The 16,270-nt window shown below is 38.8% G+C and overlaps 1 non-coding gene across 1 annotated transcript; it reads right to left on the reverse strand.

Moving 5' to 3' along the window:
* Positions 1 to 14,801: 14,801 nt before the first annotated feature.
* Positions 14,802 to 14,908, reverse strand: LOC131241608 (small nucleolar RNA R71). Its single transcript, XR_009169169.1, has one exon. It is a non-coding gene; the product is annotated as a small nucleolar RNA R71 (small nucleolar RNA).
* Positions 14,909 to 16,270: the final 1,362 nt, after the last annotated feature.

Genomic DNA, 16,270 nt, shown 5'->3' on the forward strand with positions numbered 1-16,270 from the left:
ATGCATGTGTTGTATCCCAACCGTCCAACCATTTTGAAAGCCCGTCTCACGGCTTGAGACTAAAAATGAGAAGATATAGGATTAAGTGGACCACCCAGTACAAAGGCAGTGGGGATTGAGCTTCTACCATTGAAATACTTTTGTCGTCACAAAAGTTTGGATTGTTAGGAAATTGTTTTTCCTTTAATCCAAGTTTGTGTGGCCTCATGACCAGATTGGATAGAAAATAAATGCTATGGTGGGCCATAAGAATTTTAATGGTGGAAATCATTATCACCACTGTTATTTGGAGTGTGGTCCAGTTAATCTTTTAATATGATTCATGATATATATATATATATATAAGGCCCATGTGACTAGGCCCATCTTGATGTAATTGTGGTCCGTTGTCGAGGCCCACTTTGATATATATGAGGCCCATGGGTCGAGGCCCAATAGGATGTACATAAGGCCCATTATAACGTGATTCCACCATAGTTTATGTGTTGACCTTTATAGCGGCAGTGCCTTAGGAGAAATGTTGGTTTGATGTCCACATTGTAAGGCGATGTTGGTTAAATGTCCACATTGTCACTCTCCCTAGGGCCCATTGATAGGCCCATACCTGTAGTGCGTACGCCATCTAGGCCCATCTTTGTTTTGAGCAGAGCCTATCACCACATAACATGCTCAGTATAGATCCATAATTCATGATCATATGCATCATATGTATGCCTGATATGAGAAGTAATTTTGATCATAGCAATTGCCTTCGGGCAGATCTTTTATGGGCTCCCTGATAGGCGGAGTTGCCCTCATGAGCACACGGTACACACAGGATTGTTGCATGTCTGGTAGTATGATTCATGTACTTGCATTGTGCGATTGTGATTATTGTATACCCTAGCGACATCAGGGCCATAGCCTCCACAGACACATCGTAGATAGCTGGATTGGATACCGAAAATAATGTTTATAAGCATCGAGGTGCCATAGATGTCCCTGGGTGAAAATTCCTAAACCCGATGGTACAAGAGGATGACTCCAATGTCGAGACCAAGTGAATATATGAGCGCACGGGGGCCGAATACCAAGAGGCCTCCTCTCCCACTGTGTTGTGGTCGTTGGAAAGGGGTGTGGCCTTACTCGCTTAAGAGTAGGAGGCAATACTAGGCTGAGTTTGACCAGCTCATGAATGGGTCTGCTATCGACGTACCGGATAGGTATTGGTAGACTATTGACCAGGCGGATAGTGAGGTTTCTTACACTCACTTGGACTGTATGTCTAAGAGAGCGGCAGTGCCATTTGGAGTGTACTGAACCCTGGTGATTATCCAGAATAAGAACTGTACTGATACATGATGAGGATTGACATGCTTAAGTTGCATCTCTTATCGCATGGTTGTGTTATGGTCGACAGCATTCATATCTTACACCGCATAGCCTTGGTACGGCTGATTGCATTCATGTACTCATCACCATGATTCCACGTTACTCTAACCTTGCATTTTGAGCATGCTTATATTGCGCACACACCTACACTACCCTCTAAGCTTTTTATAAGCTTATGCACGATCGATGCGTGCAGATGATGCCATGATGCAGCCATAGCCTCGTCAGAGTTGGAGCGTGCAGTCGAGCTTTTGAGTTTCTGTTATTATCATCATCTTGTATTTCCCTTTTTTACGCATTGTACTTAAAGTTTTTTTATTATGGTGGATTTTGTGATGGTGTTCTTGTGGTTATTGTTCGTGGGTTATGCTTATGATTATACTTATACTGAATCAAAATCATGCTTGAAATCCTCCTTGTAGGATCCCAGGATCGGAACCTGGTGTACAGATGTCGGGAGCCGAGAATAGGGTACTACGGAGGCTGTCGGCGCCAGATTCGGCGATCGAAAATTTTGTGAGCCCAGTTTCCGAGTTTGAGGCGTGACAGTTGCACTGGATGCGGCATATGACGTTGACTCCGACTAGCCTCTAAGGTATCCGACTTTGCAACATCGGCCAAGCCCATAATGGTCGCTCGGTCGTGACAATGTAATAAGACTCATTTAGGAGTACAGTGTCCAACCAAATGGCTGATGATTGCCTTGATCGACTTATAAAAAACCATACCCTAACTAGATTGACCGATATTATGAATTCCCCAGAGGCTATAGATTCCCCAAGTTTGCCTTGTTCTCAGGGGATAATGAAACCTCAACCATTGAACACATAGGCCGATTCACCGTGCAATGTGGTGAGGCATCGCGAAGTGATTTCCTGAAGCTCTGGTTGTTCAGGAACTTCATTTACATGATATAATATTAACCTACCGATGAATACAATCCAAACTTGGGCCAAGATGAAAGAAAAGTTCTACATGCAATTACATCGAGTTGAATTGAAGGAATCCATGGCGACCTCTCCAGATTGAGATAACGGTCGGAGGAGCCAGCCAAATAGTTCACTGCCCATTTTAAAAGTTCCAAGAACTGTTGTTCAGTCATTTTACCTGAGGCCAAGTTTGTTAGGTTAGCCCTAGAAGACATGTATTTTGAGCTTCGAAAGAAGTTCGAAGGCATCCACTTCGGAGACCTGTTCGAGTTGTCGACTAAGGTCACCAAATATGAGCAAATCCTCTGAAAGGAACAATGACAGATGATTTCATCCAAGGGAACCTATTATAGGAATTCATACTACAATCTGATCGTAGTGAATGTAGTTCCCGTGTGGGTGGACGAAGAATACAACACATGCTTTGAGACACTTGTGGACAAGATAGTCAGTACACGTGTAAGTGCTTATATTTAAAGTACACTCAATGTTGTCAAATTTTATAGTCCCGGATAGATCACAAGCACTCATGAAGATGTTCTTCATCAACTCATGAAGATTACGTAAAGACTAGATCAACATCTCAAGGGAAACTCAACATCTTAAGCCTTGAAGATTATGCATGGTTCAAAGAATGAAGCACTCTGTATGTGTCAACCATCAAGTTGTATAACCTTAGAATGGCCCTAGGTTAGGTATATTTCAAGTGGTGCCATAATAATATACAATACTAAGTAAAATATACATTGAAGTTAGGCCAGCTCGACTTCAAGTTCGGCCAGCTTAACTACCTTCGGCCAACCCAACATAATTCGGGCAAGTATATAGCAAGTATGATTTTATTTTTTTTCCATGACAAGTTCGGCTGGCCCAAACTTAGGTTCAGTCAACCTAAGTGTATTCAATCAAGTTTTCAATGATATTAAATTTCAGATATTAGGGATATTCGGCCAGCTGAATTTTGGCTTGGGCCAGCCAAATTTTTAAATGATCTTATCCCACGAAATCCGAGAGCCATTAGAATGCAATCATTGGAATTCGGCCAGCTGAACTAAAAATCAAGCCAACCAAATTTTTAATCCATTGGCTATAAATTGAGGCCTTCTCTCATTCATTCAAAGCACGAAAATCAGTGATTAATCTACTCAAGCAAAGAGAGAAATCATGCCTTCCTTAAGCTATTTGTGTGGTAATTCTAATTTCCATTAGCTTATTTTATTCTCCTTTTCAAATTAGTTTCAATTGTTTTAATAGAGTTATCTAAACTCTACTTGAGATTTAGTAATAGAATTTGCAGCATTTAGGGTTTTGTTTATAATATTGAAAATACATTAGATCTTTATATTCTTTTTGGGTTAAACACATATATGGCTTTATCAATCTCACAAGAAAGAAGATCGCTGCAATCAAGCTACAGTTACATCTTTGACTTGGCATATGAAGATAAGCACTATATATTCATTTTATTCATTTGGGTTTTTCTGAGATAGCCCAAAAAATCTCAGTGGGTTATTTTATGGTTAGCCCATGAAAATCACAAATTGAGTTTTATTGTGATAGCTCGTGAAAATCACAAGAACTGTATCAGGTTATTAAGGTGATCCTTTGAAAACTTTGAAATAGTGAAAACCAAAATTACAAGGGTAGCAATTTTATGAGTAAAGTAGGTGTGGGGTTAAGCACTAAAGCACTATAACTCCTTGTGCATTGGTGGTGATTGATTATCTCTTTATTATTTTCTTTGTGTTGATTGTATCTTGCTAATTTTAATGTTTTGACCTTAAAGACGTCGTAAAATAAGGTTGTCTTGCCTAAATATTTTAGGTGAAGGTTGTCCTACCAATTATTTGGAATCAAGATTTCAATACTCTGAGCAATTGAGAGTAATTATTTAATTATTCCACATTATATCGAAATATTTTGTATTATCTTATTCACTCCCCGTCTAGGACATCTATAACTTGTCCTTTCAAGTTGTATTAGAGAGAGGTTGCTCTTTTGGGGATTTACCTCATAGAGCTAGATCTAAAGCTATTAGAATGTCAAATTTTGATAGTCTATCCATTACTTGGCCACCTCCCTTTGATAGCTCAAGCTATTCTTATTGGAAATCCATAGTAAGAATTTTTCTTGAATCTATTGATGAAAGTGTGTGGCAAGCCACTTTAACAAAATGGACCCCTCCAATGATGGAAGTATTGGCTAAGGATGGAACCACATCTATGAGAGAAACCACTTATAGATTTTGGACGACCACCCAAAAAAGTGAAGTAGTGCAAATACAAAAGCCTTAGATGCATAACATATACTCTATCACTAGATGAATTCAAAAGAATCATTTCTTGTGATATAACATAACAAGCATAGGATATTCTTTGAAATGACACATGATGAACTAACATTATTAAAAAGTCTAAGATCCAAATCCTCTCAACAAAATTTTAGTAAATTCGTATGGAAGAAAGTGAGTTATTCATGGACTTCTATATGAAACTAAACGACATTGTTAATTCTATGTGGGGTCTTGGAGAAAAAGTCCCTGAAAATAAAGTTTGCACAAAGATACTGTGATCACTTCCTAATAGGTTCAATTCAAAAGTTATTGCTATATAGGAATTAAGGAATACCGATACTATGAAAGTTGACGAATTAGTTGGATCTCTACAAACCTACGAGCTGAATTTCAAAGCTCTTAAAAACAAGTACGTAGCTCTCAAATCTTCTAAATCTAAATCCAAAGATATAAATGTAAATTCTGATAATGATAAGAATGAGGATAATATGGCAATGTTGGCTAAAAAGTTTTGTAGAATTTAAAAAAAAAATAATCATATTTTCAAAAACCTTGTGACAAAAGAAAAGGAAATTTAAAATTTTGGGAATCAAAATCTAAAGACACCTAATGCTTCAACTGTTCTGAATTTAGGCATATAGCTTCAAAATGTCCTAAGAAGGATAAGTCTAGGAGAAGAGGCATGATTCCCACTTGGGATGAATCATCAGAATCTGAATCCAATTCAGAAATTGACGAATCAGACCAATAAACCATGAAAGATCTAAAGGCTTTTATGACTATAGCCAGAATCACTTCGTCAGATGAATGTGAAACTTCTGATTATGAAACTCTTGAAAGTGATTCTGAAAATGAAAATGATCTCCAAGTAGCATATTGTGCCCTATACAAAGAAAGTTGTAAGATTGCGGTTAAGCTGAAAATTCAAAAAGAAAAATGTGCCAAACTTCAATTAGAACTTGAAAAGGCTGTTTTGAAAAAATCTCATTTTTCTGATTACTTTGAGAAAACTAAATTAGATTTGAACTTAAAAATTTCTAAAATACAAAATCTCAAATCTGAAAATGAGATTATAAAACTAGAAGTTTTTTCCCTTAAGACTTCAAAAAATACTTGGATATATACTCAAGGAAACTAGAAACTTGAAAAATTACTGACTACATCTCGCCGAAGTGGTGACAAATTTGGCTTGGGTTATATTAAAAGTCAAACAGAAAAATCTAAAAGCTACACTCCCATATTTATAAAAGGAGAATCTTCAAAGTTTAAAGGAGAAACTCTAAAGGAAGTAAACAAAATGTAAAATCCTTTCAAAAAACTTCTAATGTAAAAACTAATGCCAATTACCACAAATATCAAAGGATAAATAATAATCCTCTTCTAGCTGATAAGATAGTGGACTTACTTAAAGTGCTCTTGAAATCCAACTTTGGAAATAACAGAGTAAGTAGAAACAAGAAAAACTCTTACTCCCAAACACAGCAAATGGTAAGAGATCTTCTTAAACCTAGAACCAAAATGAAATGGGTTTCAAAGGTTAAGTATCTTGTCATCTGCAAGTAGCCATTCAAGATGGTACCTGGATAATGAATGTTCTATACATATGGCAGGTGATAAGACGATTCTATTAGACATCAATAAAATCAATAGCGGCTCAGTGATTTTTAGAGATGGTAGCAACTGCAAAATCATCGAAAGAGGTAATGTAAAACTTCCCAATTTATCTATCTTTGAAAATGTGTTATATGTTTAAGGATTAAAAATTATCTACTAAACATATCTCGAATATGTGATAATGATCATAGTATAAAACTTTCAAATCACGAATATGAGATAATCAACAATCAAAGTCATATAATATTAAATGGTCGTAAGACCTCTGAAAATTGTTATAACATTGATGACTCTTACTCAACAAATCATTCATGTTACATGATCCAAACAGATGAAACTGAACTTTGGCATCAACGTTTTGGACATGTAAGTTGCATAGACTTATATAAATTAAGCAAAAGAGATCATTTACGAGGTCTATCCAAATTGAAAAAGGTAGAAAATAAAGTATGTGGTGCCTGTCAAATAGGCAAATAAATTAGGAGTAGTCACAAAAAAGTGAACTCTTTACCCACTACAAGACCTCTTGAACTACTCCATGTGGACTTAATTGGACCAAATCGAACGGAGACTAGAGGCGGAAAGAAATACTTTCTAGTTATAGTAGATGACTATACTAGATATTTATGGGTAGCCTTCTTAAGAGAAAAGTTGAATGCTTTTAATGAAGTCAAAAAGTTAATTAAACGCATCTAAACCGAGAAAGAACTGTTCGCAATCAGAATAAGGAGTGACCATGATACTGAAATTGAAAATAGCAATTTTGAGAAGTACTATAATGACTATGAAATATTACATGAATTTTTTGCTCCTAAAACTCCTCAGCAAAATGGAGTTGCTTAGAGGAAAAACAAAGTTTTACAAGATATGGCGAGTGTAATGCTTAACAGCTTGAAATTTGCCAAAAATCTATGACCTAAAGGTGCTAATACTACTTGTTATATTAATAACCGTATTTATATAAGAGTAGATAAAAATATATCAGCTTATGAACTATGGTTTGATATAAAAATCTTTTGTGAAATATTTTCGTACTTTCGAAAGTAAGCGCTTCATTTTACGAGACTATGAAATTTTAGGAAAGTTTGAAGCTAAAAGTGATGAGAGAATATTTTTAGGATATGCTCTAAACAGTCAAGCATATCACATTCTAAATAAAAGAACTAGGATTATATAAGAATTCATAAATGTTGTTATTGATGATCAATCTATCACACCCAAACTTGATCAAGATGATGAAATTACCATGGTTAATCAATCTGAACCATCATCTAAATTAGATTCAACTGAGATAAGACTAGTCAAGGATCATTCGACTAATCAAATACTTGGTAACCCTCACATTGGTATTCAAACCAGAAGACAATTAGAAAACATATGTAATCATGTTTGCTTCACCTCACAGATAGAACCAACTAATGTAAATGAAGCCCTAGTATATGAAAGTTAGATTTTAGCCATGCAAGATGAACTAAATTAGTTTGTTAAAAATGAAGTTTGGTATCTGGTTCCCAGACCTTCTGACAAACATGTGATTGGAAACAAATGAATTTTAGAAAAAAAATCTGATGAACTGAGTAATATTATAAGAAACAAGGCACGAATAGTTATGCAAGGTTACACTCAAATTGAAGGGATTGACTACGATGAAATCTTTCCATAGTTGCTCGTCTTGAATCTATCAGATTATTTATTTCCATTGCATGCTAGAAAATTTTCAAAATATACCAAATGGATGTTAAAAGTGCTTTCTTAAATGGTGATTTAAACAACTTTATGTTGAACAACCTAAGGGCTTTGAAGATCCCAAACTTCCTGATAATGTATACCATCTTAAAAAGGCTCTATATGGTTTAAAACAAGCCCTAAGAGCATATTACGAAAAACTGACTAAATTTCTACTTAGTTAAAATTTTAAAATAAGGAGTGTTGATAAAACCTTATTTATCAAAAAATGTAATGAAGATATGTTAATTATTTAGATATATGTAGATGATATTATCTATGGATCAACTTAAACTGACCTCTCCTCTAAGTTTGCAGATTTGATGAAATTAGAGCTCAAAATGAGTATGGTTGGTTAGCTAAATTATTTCCTTAGTCTCCAAGTGAAACAACTCAAAGATGAGATATTTATCTCTCAAACCAAATATGCTATGAACCTAGTGAAGAGATTTGATTTTGAGAATAGTAAAAATTTTAAACGCACATGAGTACAACACTCAAACTATCTAAAGATGAATCAGTAAAAGTTTTGAATCTCATCTTTATTATAGTGTGATTGGTAGTCTATTATATTTAATTGCCAGTAGACTTGATATTTCTTTTAGTGTAAGCATCTGTGTTAGATATCAATCTGACCTTAAAGAATCTCATCTATCTGTTGTTAAAAGAATAATTATATATGTTGTAAGTACTGCTAAAGGTTTATGGTATCCACACAATATGTCACTACAAATAACTGGATACACTGATGCTGATTAGAAAGGTAATGTTAATGATAGAAAATCCACACGCGATGGATGCTTTTATATTAGAAACTGTCTTTTATCATGGATGAGCAAGAAGCAAAATTCAGTGTCGTTATCCACTGCAGAAGCTAAATATATTGCTGCAGAGAATGCTTGCACGCAACTTATGTCGATGAAATGCATATTAGCTGACTATGGTATTAATAAAGATACCATAAATCTATATTGTGATAATACCAATGCTATAAACATATTTAAAAATCCTATTCAACATTCTCATACAAAATATATCGACATACGATATCATTATATTCGAGAATTAGTTGTGTTAGGCTTATGTTCTGGTACCATTCCATTTCTTAGAATCTTAAGATCCTCCCCATCGAATTCCAGCAACCTGCGACCTGTAAATAGTATTAGCGAGAGACCCTACGTCGCATCCTGTAAACTCGAGCCAACTTAATCCAAAACCTATGTCATTGCAACCACATTGTCACCGCAGTTCCAACGCCATGTCTCGTATGACAATTCGACGCTTAGATTGTGAGATGTGGCCCGCGCTCTATTCCGGCCATGGATTGCACATTGCGAGGCCAAGACATTCCAGATAGCACCATTTCCTAGGACCATCATGAGGGTGATGTCACCCTAGGTTACTAGCCTAGGGGTGACATCATCCACTCTCATGCTTGCTAAGTAATCATGTTAGGCATGCTTCTCTCTACCCCATGTGTAATGATGATCTTACAAGCAATCATCCCATCTCTTACATATAATCATAGCAAGCTAGCCATGCCTTCTTACACTCTCATGATTACATCTCTACATCCCTCTCTCCCTCCCTTTCTGCCTCATTTCTCATCTTCCCTAGCAAGAGAAAGAGGCTTGGACGTCCCACCTTGGAGAGAAAATCCAGCCCTCTTAGTAGCATATTCTCAATCAATCCAACTATCCCAAGTCATCTCAACAATTAAATCAACCCTCTTGGAGCTCTAGAACCTATAGGTGGAAGAAGGAGGAAGAGATTTAACATAGGTGTTTCTTAGCACTTGTTTCTTTTATATCTTTGCATGGATCTTCATCCTTTTTAGCATGGGGCAAGTGGGACCCACCATCTTGGTCCCTAGTTGTGGCCAATGGCCCACCATATCTTGCATGTATGTATCCATGGTGGGACCATTCTCCATGGATCCCACCATGAAGTTTCTATGTCATGCAACTTGTTATGGCCACCTAGGCCCTGATTTATGTGGTGGAAATGGGATTTCCCCACTAGAATTTCTGATGTGTAGCCAATATATGTGAGGCCCACTTAATGTACATGTGCATGCATGAGAGGAGCTCACAGTGGCGAAGCTCCTCCCACCACTATCGCTCTCTCTCATGGTGATGTGTGGCCCACCTGATGATGCATGTATGGGACATCCACCTTTCAAAATTTTCTGGACGTCCAGTTGGTGGAGCCCACCTTGCTGTCCAGTTCGGGCCAGCCTAAATGAGGGAAAAACACAAATAATGGCTTAATCCCAGGGCCATGTGGCCCACCTTGATGGACCCTACTGTGATGTATGTATTGTATATCCACGCCGTCCTCGTGTTGGGACTACCTTGCTGCCTGTCCAGTGGGTAGGCTTGCTGCCTGTCCGTTGGGACGGGCTTGGAGGAAGGAAAACATAAATATCAGCTTAATCCCAAACTCTGATGGGCCACACTGACATGGACCCCACCTGATGTATGCGTTTCATCCATGCTATCCACCGTCCAGCAAGGGATGGGGAGCCCACATGATGTATGTGTTTCATATCCACACCATCCACTGTCCAATCATAGACGGTGGGACCCACTAATGTAAGTGTTTTATCCACGCCATCCACATTAAGATGGTGGGACCCACCTTGATGGTGTGTATATCCACACCGTCCACCTGTTGTGGGCGTGCAGGGCCCACCTGCTGTGTAAGTGCAGGGCCCACCTGTTGTATGTATGGGACCCATCGTGATGCATATTATCCTCATCGTCCAGGGCAGTGGCCCACCATGATGTATTTATCCACATCGTCCAGCGTGGGATGGTGTTGGACGCACCATGATGTGTATATTGTATCCAAGCCATCCAGCTAAGGCCCATTTTGTGATGCACAAGGCCCACCTTGATGTGTGTTGTAAGCACACTATCCATCTGTTTTTCTAGACCATAGGGTAGACCTGTGAGGCCCACCTTGATGTATATGTTACACATGTTGACCATCTATTTTTCTGGATCATGGGCTGCCCCATAAGGCCCACTATGATGTATGTGTTACACACACCATCCTCCCATTGTGCCTAAATCATGGGCTGTTTCATGAGGCCCAATGTGATGTATATGAGGCTCTTGTGTAAGGCCCAATGTGACGTACATGAGGCCCTTGTGTGAGGCCTAATGTGATCTATATGAGGCCCTCATGTGAGGCTCATTGTAATGCACACGAGGCCATGTGATGAGGCCCTTTGAGATGTATATGAGGCTATGTGATGAGGCCATTGTGATGTATATGGGGCCCATTGTGATGTATGGCCCATTGAATTATATATGTGAGACCCAATTGTGATATGTGATTCCATCATGATGTATGTGATGATGTTTATGTTGCCCATCCATTTTGTTGAGCCTTGTGGGCTGGTTGTAAGCCCCTATGGTGTATGTGATTATATGGCTCATCCAATTTATTAAGTTTTGGGCTGACCTATAAGGCCCACAATGGTGAATGTTGAATGCACCTTAGCTATCCATTCTAGGCATATGGGCAGCCCCATGAGGCCCACCATAATGTATGCATTGTATGTTTTCTTTGGCCATGATATTTTTGGGCCATAGGTTACCCCATATTATAGCATATCAGACCCCAGTAATTACCAGATTTTACGTATATGAAAATGCTTAATAGAGTATTTTAATTGTATTTTTGTTACAGAATGAAGTCAGGAGCGTTAATTGAAAATTGATGTTAAAGGCATGGATTTCATGATCCAAAGTCTCCAGAGCACGGGATGGACTCCAGGGAATCAATAATGAAGATTTTACATGCCTAAGATCTGAGGAAAGCAAGCCAAAGGGGCCCGAAAAGGGTCCAGAATGCAAGATCACATGGTTCCCGCTATCCGATCAGTTCGAAACTTCATACATGGGATGAGGGCCGTAAATTAACCGTACATATTAAATTTCAGCCATTGAAGAGCTCGGGAAGTGGTCTAACGGCCAGATCAGCCCCTTAATTCATTAAGTGGGGCCCGCTGGATATCTGGATATACATCAATTTTGGTCCTGACGGTGGAAATAATATGAGAAAAAGGATGGACGGTGCGGATTTCTTGAAATCATCACAGTGGACCTATATCTATAGCGTGTGTACACAGTGCACATGTGCACTGCTTGAGCACCGAACGGACTAAAGTCGGTCAGCAGCGCTGACCCGACTTTCTTATTTCAAAAACGGAGATTTCCGTTTCAGCGCGCGTAACGGACGGAAATCCGTTTTTTACGGACCGCTGTGGGCCCCACCGGTAGCACGTACGGTTAATCTAAACCGTTCATCGTGTAGAAGGGCTCAATATCTACAAAACCATGTTTTCCGTTTATGCTCATGCGTGCACACGTGCGTGATACAGAGGCCACAAACAGGCCGTCTTGTGACGTTCAAAACTGATTTTGTTCTGATTTCTTCTCTGGGCCGTGTCAATGGACGTTCAAAACTATCCATCTTTGAATGAAATCTCGTCCTCTATCCAATGGACGGGGTGGATTTCCCCAAAAATGCTTATGTGGGGCCCACCGAGCATCACAGCGCCGGACGTGCGAAGGCTTACGCACGTCCGCGAAGAGCTGACTTCCGGGCTGTTGTGGCCCACCATCTTCGATCAGATGGAAGATCTGATCCGTCCATCGTGTAGAGGGCGTCGAGAGCTTCAAAACCATGTTGATATTCCTCACCCATGCGTACACACGTGTGCGGTGCAGAGGCCAAAAGTAGACTGCCCCGGGACGTTCAAAACTGATCTTTTTGTATTTTCTTCTCTGGGCCGCACTAATGGACCTTCAAAACTACCTATTCTTGACTGAAATTTCGTCCTGAATCCAATGGACGGGGTAGATTTTCCAAAAAATGCCTCTGTGGGGCCCACCGATCACGGCTGCGAAAAATTGCACTTCGAGTCCTTCTACGACTCTGCCACCGACCCCAGCCATCCAGCAGCTATAAAAGGGGAGTTTTGGATGTGGGAGAGTCATTCGGAACCATTCAGAACCAGGGGATTCCAGATCTGGAGCAAGGGAGAGAAGAAAGAGAAGAAAGAGAAGAAAGAAGAGAGAAAGAGATTGTTTGGTTTGACGTTTCTTTTATGAATTTTATTTAATATTTTTATGGATTTTATGGGTCACTAATCTCTCAGCTAGGGCTGAGATGAAGCCCTAATTTGATTAGCTCTTGTATTGTCTGATTTACTTTGAATTTCTATTTTTTTGTTTCTTTCTTTAATTGGGCTTTATTGGTTTAAATTCTATACTTCTCCATCTATGAACTTGATTAAAGTATATATATGGATGTTGTTTGGATGCTTATTATAGGTGCTTGTGTCTGATCAAGAACAAGTTTCCTATAGAGGAAGAAACAGGATGCTTTAATGAATTGTACATCCCTTATGCCCGACCAAGGATATGGGATATGTCATTCATGGCATTGCTTAAAGGAATTAGACAATCGTATGCCCGAGTAAGGACACATTGTGCTTTCTCTATTTAAGTGGTATCAATCTAGATCAAGGTGAATCAACAAAAAAAACAAGGGTTAGGATAATTAGGGGTGGATTCGAAAGTCCTAGTGCTTTCTCTCGATTGAATTTTCTTCCCTGTTCTTAATTGTTTTTTTTTCTAAAATTGTGCTTAGTAATTCATTCCATTATTTGTTGGATTAGTTAAGGAGAATCGTAAATTTGAATTGTGACGACCAGTCCTCGTGGGAACGATCTCGTAATACGTACCGTATCGCATCTGATTCGTATACTTGCGAGTTTAAATATCATTTAAATCGTGTTGGTTTAAATAAAACATCAAGTTTTGGCGCTGTTGCCGGGGACTGTTTCGGTTCAATTGGATTTAGTATTCTCTCTTATCATAATTCATAGTCTTAGGTTTTTTGACTAACTTTAGGTTAAAATTTTTTTTTTTTTAGAAACTAACCTATTTCCTGTTTTGTAGGGACCTGACATAAACTACTACTTTGGTAATCTCTTTCCAATTTTTCTATTTTTTTTCTAATTTCTATTTTTAGAATTAAGGTTATATTTTTTCAGAAAGTTTCTATTTCCAGGCTATTTTATTTATTTTTAGAAATTTTCCCTTTTTAGAAACTAACTTAGCTTTTATTTTCTAAGATTACAATTTTTTTTTTTTTTTTAGAAATTAACCGTTGCTTAGGATTTTTTCTAGCATTATTTTAGTAAATTTAATTTATTTTTGTTTTCTTTTTGTTTATAGGAATTAAGGAAGGAAGCTGCTAAATAACATTGTCTTCAAAAGGAGGAGCTCTTCTTCAGACATCAATCATCTCCTTTTCTGGGTTCTTTCTTTGCATCTTAGTTTAGTTTTCTTTCTTACATTGCAATAACATAGTTTATGCTAGGACGTAGATCTCTAAACATAGAACTAGCACCGTTTGATCCTGAGATTGAAAGAACAATTCGTGAAAGATTGAGAAATACTCCTGTTGAGATGGCGAATGAGACTGAAGTAAAAGCTCTCAAAGATTATTCAGCTCCTGTCCAATTTAATGCGCCTTCATGCATAGTGTTGCCAACCACTACGGCAGCACACTTTGAACTTAAACCTGGAGTCATACAATTGTTGCCATCCTTTTATGGATTGGACAAGGAGGACCCATATCATCATGTGAAAGAATTCTTAAACATTTGCTCCACCTTTAAGTTCCAAAACTTCTCAGACGATTCGATCCGCCTACGCCTGTTTCCTTTTTCTCTGAAGGATAAGGCGAAAGCATGGTTGAATTCTCTAGAAGTTGGATCTATCACTACATGGGACCAACTGTCTAAGAAGTTCTTAAACAAGTTCTTCCCCGTTCACAAAACCAATGCCCTCCGTAGAGAAATTACTAACTTCACACAAAAAGAGGGCGAGCACTTTCATGAATGTTGGGAAAGATGGAAGGACTTGCTTCTTAAATGTCCTCACCATGGTTTTGAGAAGTGGCAACAAGTTCAATACTTCTATGACGGTCTGACACCACAGAACCGTCGCATGGTTGATGCCACCAGTGGAGGGTCATTCATGACCAAAAGTGATGTCGAAGCGTGGAACTTCTTTGAAACCTTGTACGAAAATTCCCAGCGCAATGGGATTATTCAAATAGAGGTGACAAAAGTCCCCAACCACAAAAGAGAGGTGGTATATATGAGATAGGAGTCATGCCAGGCTGAGCGCCAAGCTTGATAACCTGACAAAGAAAGTTGATGCTCTGGTATTAAATAATGGACCACCACAAACAGCTCAAGTCGAGGCATATGCCACATGTTCTAGTCCCGCCCATCCTATGCGGTCTTGTCCATCTGGTGCAGCATTCCAGAACTTCTCTCTGAACAAGTTCATGCTATGAACACTTTTCAAAAATCGGGAATGATCCTTACTCAAACACCTATAATCCAGGTGGGCTAGACATCCAAATTTCTCTTGGGCAAAGGACCACAACAAGGAGGACCATCCGGAAATCCTCCTATGCAACCTTACTCCCAAGTGGGCAATCAACAACCTCAACAGTTCTCACAATATCAACAAGTGCCTCCACAATCAAGGAAACCATCTCTTGAGGATACACTCCATCTTTTCATGCAGAGTTCTCTCCAATTCCAAAAAGACACCCAACAAACCTTACTGGCCAACCAGCAAAGCTTACATGCAAATGCACAATCCATTGCCAAGCTGGAAGTACAAATGGGTCAACTAGCTGCCACATTGAGTGAGAGAGAGAAGGGCAAGTTCCCTAGCCAACCTGAGGCTAATCCAAAGGGACAGTATGAGATTGGCTCTAATTCCAACCAAGGGCAATATCATGAACAGGCCAAATCGATCACTACCCTTAGGTCAGGCAAGCAGATTGATAACAGAATAGAGATGCCTGGGGATGAATCAAATTCTAAAACAGAAGATCAAGATGAAGCAGAGAGCCATACCAATGCATCCAAAGTCCAAAAGCTCTCTGACTCTCCAAGAGCCACTAATGTGCCCAAAGCACCCTTTCCTCAACGTCTGGCACCAATAAAGAAAAGAAATAACTTTGATGAAATCTTGGATGTGTTTCAAAAAGTGCAAGTCAACATCCCGTTGCTTGACGCTATCAAGCAAGTCCCTGCTTACGCTAAGTTTCTTAAAGATTTATGCACTCAAAAGCGTAAGCAGAATGTTCATAAGAAAGTCTTCCTTGCAGAGCAGCTCAGCTCCATGATTCAACATAACACCCCTCCTAAATTTAGGGATCCAGGAGCTCCCACCATTTCTTGCGGCATAGGAGATCATAAGATCGGGAAGGCATTACTTGATTTAGGGGC

The sequence above is a fragment of the Magnolia sinica genome, chromosome 3 (assembly GCF_029962835.1).
Source record: "Magnolia sinica isolate HGM2019 chromosome 3, MsV1, whole genome shotgun sequence".
NCBI lineage: Eukaryota > Viridiplantae > Streptophyta > Magnoliopsida > Magnoliales > Magnoliaceae > Magnolia > Magnolia sinica.